At 49.2% G+C, this 5,000-nt stretch overlaps 1 long non-coding RNA gene across 1 annotated transcript; it reads left to right on the top strand.

Annotated features, from left to right (window-relative positions):
• The first annotated feature begins 2,608 nt into the window (after nucleotides 1-2,608).
• On the top strand, nucleotides 2,609-3,992 carry LOC147344487 (uncharacterized). Its single transcript, XR_015155866.1, has 2 exons — nucleotides 2,609-3,386; nucleotides 3,464-3,992. It is a non-coding gene; the product is annotated as an uncharacterized LOC147344487 (long non-coding RNA).
• Nucleotides 3,993-5,000: the final 1,008 nt, after the last annotated feature.

Here is a 5,000-nt window from a genome sequence, read left to right as displayed (position 1 = left end):
AACTGTTCACTTGTGTCAGAGTTTATCAGATTATACACTTAAAATTGGTGATTTGCATGTAACTTATGACTTTTTAAAAAGGGAATAGCATGATAAATCATGTTGAATTACAGATTAATCTTCTTTAAGAATTCTCATTTTTCTGCCTAAAACATAGTATAAAAAACACAGACTGGCCATGAAACCCCTCCTCAAAGAGCCACAGGAGAGGAGGGCCAGAGAACACCAGTCCACCATCTTTCAGTCCAAGATCAGCTGCTCTGACCTACTGAGAAGTCGTGGCTGCAAAACTTAGAAGTGGAGATTTTAAAACCTGAATTTAATGCCCACCTCTGTCAGTCAGCTGAGGCGACCTGGGAAAAACATCCAACCTTGATCCTTTTCTATGAAATGGTGGTAAAATGAGTACTTCTGAAGGTGAAACAATCCGAATGTCCACCAATGGATAAATGAGTAAACAAACTGTGGTCCATCCCTGCAATGGAATATTATTCAGCCATAAAAAGGAACAAAATACTGATACATGCTACAACGTGGATGAACTTGAAAATGTGCTAAGTAAAAGAGGTCAGTCAAAAAGGTCACATATTATGTGATTCCATTTGTATGAGATACTCAGAATAACTAATTCTATAGGGACAGAAAGTAGATTCATGGTTACCATGTGCAGGAAGAAGAGCAGATGGGGAAAACGGCTTAAATGGGTCCAGGGTTTTATTTGGGGATGTTTGTACCAGATGCCACTGGACTGTTCACTTTAAAATGACTCATTTTATATCAAGTGAATTTCACCTCAGTTGAAAAATACAGGGTTCCCCGCCTTGGCTTTCCAAGGAAATAAGAAAGCTGATAAGGTGAGAAGCACAGACCCTGAGACAGGCAAACCTCATGAACAGCAGCTATGGTGACACTGGGCTTGTTGGAGGAGCCTGTCTTCGGCAGCTGTGAAACTGGGGGAATGCCTCTGGCTTGGGGGAGTGGCCTCTCGGAGAGGTGGAGATGCGGAGATGGGGGAGTCACCTTGCTGGCCCAGATCCCAGCCTCCAGTCCCCTGGCCCTGCCTCCCCTTGGATACTTCCACTCCCTTGAATCTGAATCCAGGCTTGGCCTGGAAGGCGAGCCACTTACGAAGATAACCTCACTTGTGTCGAGGACCCACCCGTGGCCCCAGTGCTGACATTTGATCTTCCTCCCGCGACCCCGGCTCTGACCCGTGCCTAATCCCATGGCCGGGCTGATAGCGGCACAGGCCGGCCAGTAAAGCAGCTTTCCCATGGAAGCCCAGGCAAGCTTTGACTCCCAACTGCTTGTGCCTTTTGAGGGAGCCTGTTGGACCAGGTGTACAGAGCACAGGATAGCCTGGAGATGTTTAACAGGTTCATTACGATGAGACTAATTAGTATCTAATCAGAACCTTATTAGCGCAGGGATATATTGAGGAACAGTGATCCACAGTCCTTAAGACTGTGTCTTCTAATGGAAATCAATGAGCGTCCCTCAGCCTAGGAGCAGCTCTCCGCCTGAGAGGGAAGAGAAGGTGCAGGTTTGCAGAGGCTCCAGTAAAGGAGGTTTCCTGGAGCCCTGCTTCAGGCCCCTGTACCCATGAAATGAGCACCCACACCCCCAAGCCCACAGGTAATTTTGAGGAAGGATCTATCTACTCAAAAAGAAAGGCCTCTCTGGATTAGAAGCTGAAACTTGTGGGCCCCATTACCCTTCCGAAGCCCAGGGTTCTGCTTGTTAAAGTGAAAGGGTTGTTCCAATTAACCTGTCTTGGGGCTTCTTCTAGCTCTTTCTATGAATCTCATTCATTATCCCGAGACACATCAAGCTTTCATAGAATCATCAGGCACCGAGGAGAGATAGGCTAGAAACAGAGACTTCGACTTATTTGTTCACAAAAGGTTAGAAAATCTCTTGGAATGATCCTGGAGAGAATAGACCAAGGCTCCAGAGGCGTCTAGAAGGTGACTCAAAGCACACTGCTGGACCCAGCTCCCAGACTTTCTGATTTTCTGGGTCTGGTTTCTAAACGGCTCTCAGGTAAGCCTGATGCTGCTGGTCCAGGGACCACACTTTGAGAACCTCTGGGGTGGGACAAGCGAGTGAGGGAGGGGCCAGGAGATCCCACCAAGAACAGTTACCCCATCAAGGACAGGGACATCCCTATAGGATTGGGGTGGGGCAGTGGCCTTCCAGGGAACAGATGGAATGGATGGCCTAGGAAGGGCGGTCATGTCCAACCTTGAGTGGACGGTGTTCCAGAAGGCAGGATGTGCTCAGGTCACAGCCAGGCCCAGCAAGAGGAAGATAAGAACCAGGGGGAAGCAGCTGGCCAGCTTGGGGGACCGAGCCAGGATGCAGTGGAGGGGAGGAGGGAGAGGTACTAGGTCCGTGGATGCAACGTGCTCCCTCTTTAAAAGAGAGAGACCCCTTCTGTGTATTACGTTTCTGACACATGTGTTCTAAGTATGACAGTTGGCTGACTCTGACTCACAGAAGAATCCATGCGATGCTGCAGTTCAGGGAAGAAGGAGACTGCTCTGGACACACCGAGAGCCATAGGCAGGGCCTGGAGTCAAACCCAGGTCTGTCGCAAGCAACCCTGTTCCCACTCCACTGCCTCTCAGTTGGGTGCGGGGAGGGAGTCACAAAGTCCTCACTTCCAGGAGCTTGTCTTTGGGAAAATGACTTCACCACGTGCATCTTCTACCTCTGCTGTTAAATGGGGACACTTCCCACCAAGTCAGGAGTGAATCAGCTCATGTAGCGGTTTTCCTACCACTCTGTACACGAGAAGCGTCTTTGTTGTCTGCATCTGCTAATAAACACTAGCTGATGCCTATTAGTTCCAATCAGCCATGATTAAGATTGCTGATAGAAGCTGAAACAGTAACATCTGGGATTTTATAGGTCTGTTCTTGAAGGCTCGAGCCAAGGGCTTGGTTAGGTGTTCGGGCAGTAGCAATGGCTGGATGGAATTTTCCTTCAAAGCTGAAGCAGGCAGAGCCCCAGGGCAGGACACTACAGGACTGCCTGTGAGGGAGGCAGTCGGCTCAGGGAGGGGCCTGGAAGCTGGCTAACTCCGAGTCCCTGAAGATCAGCAAAGGAGGCTTGTCCGTCCAGGAGCGGAGGAAGCGCTCCCTGCAGACTGCGAGGCACCAGGGAGCCTAAGAGGTCACTGGCCTGGGAGTGGCCTGGGAGTCAGATGTTATCGCAGGCTCAACCAGTGAAACCTGAATCTAGACCCTCACATGGCAGATGATACCCTGGGGCGGGCGCCAGGAGGCCATCAAGGCCAGGAGCTGCTCCCCGGCCCGGTGCTGGGCATGCGCCAGAGGACTGCCGTCAGCTCTCTCCTTCCCACCCTGCTCTCGCCTCCCTTGGTTGGTAACCCTCCTCCTGCACCTCAACTCAAGAGAAGTTGCCAAGCCTATCTTACATTACAGTCTTGTGTTTGCAGAAATGTGGGACAGAAGCACGAAGACCCAGCAGAGGGACTGACTCCCCACAGGGTGCTCCCACCCCACTGAGCACCTTGGCTGGACTCAAAAATGCCTCCAGGGCCACCCTTTGGCCAGGCTCCCCTCCGGTCACTTCCTCCTAGAAGAGAAAATGAAGCCCATTTGCCCTGAACTCAGCCTGGACACAGAGACTCAAAACCACACATCTCTGCATGGCCAAGACTATGCGTCCCTCAGCTTCATCAGCATCATTTTGTTTACCTGGAAGCCCCTTGTCTAGGAAAATGGCTTGATTACTTATCAGAGGAACTTCCCCAAAGACACACAGTTCTTTCTTGGGAAGCGCCAGCTGATGCACCCTGAGTGTGTGTCCTGAGGTTTCTTTGAATCCCTTACCTAGAAAATCCTTGCCTTGCTGTTTCTGCCATTCCTAGACCACCAGACCACAATCCTTGTCTAATCCTAATCCAGCCTTCCCATACCTCCCACGCTTCCAATTATCAATAAATTCTGGCCTTGCCTTCCTCACTCTGTAGAGCTCTGTAGAGGTGGGGCCGCCTTTACCACGGCCATCAAGAAACATTGCTTTGTCTTTTGGCAAGTTGTGTTGGTAGTATTTTGGTAGCCAGCATTGAACGTAAGCACTCAATAAGGATTTTTGGAATGGTGAATAAATTGGTGGGTGGATGGATGGATGGTTTAATGTAGGGGAATAGAAGAATGGGTGAATGGGTGACAACGGGTGGGTAGACAAAGATGGTTGAATGTGGGGAGGACAGATGAATGGGAAGAAAACATATGCATGAATGGATCAATATGTAGGCACACGGATGGATGGATGAATTGCTGAATTCCTATCAATATGCCTGGTAGCCTTCAGGTCTGTGCTGAGTCTCGCCCAGAAGAAGGTCCTACTCTAGTCTCATGAGGACTGGAGGCCTGTCTGATCAGAGGAGCATCATCCACTCTTGCAAGGAAGCTCCTTAAAATTACAAAGGTTAATTCTCAAATAGCAAATCAAGATGATTTTGGTTGCAATTTGCAACTCAAAGGCAGCATTTGAAAAACAGCCCTGGTGAGTGAGTGGGGCTGCCCACCCCGACACCGTGCCGTGCGTGTAGATCAGTATCAAATTAAATTTCCCCATTGTACCCTCTCTGTGGTGGGCACAATGCAGGGTGTTACTCCCCCAACCCCTCCTCTTGGCAGCATCCTTTTCAGCTCAAATTATACAGAAGCAAATAATTATCAGGGCCTTCTGTTTACCCTCCTTAGAAGATTTAATTTATCCCAATAAACATGGGGAGGCAGACCTTTTGGATTTGAAATGACATACAATTTACTTCTAACAAATGCTCGGGGTCCAGGAGAAAGCCCATTCATCAAGCCGATCTGCATCTGAGGCAGCTTACCAAAAGGACCTTTTGTCTAATTGTTTTCCATCACAAACAACATGTGGGGAGGAGATTTAGGCAATATTTCCAAACACTGGAAGCTACATAATTATTGTCCTCAGCAAACCTGGTGATAGTGCTG

This window comes from Bos grunniens, chromosome 26 (genome assembly GCF_055505025.1).
Source record: "Bos grunniens cultivar Pamir isolate PY7600 chromosome 26, Bosgru_T2T1.0, whole genome shotgun sequence".
NCBI lineage: Eukaryota > Metazoa > Chordata > Mammalia > Artiodactyla > Bovidae > Bos > Bos grunniens.
The sequence above is the reverse complement of the archived record's forward strand: the minus strand, read 5'-3'. Positions and strand labels throughout refer to the sequence as shown.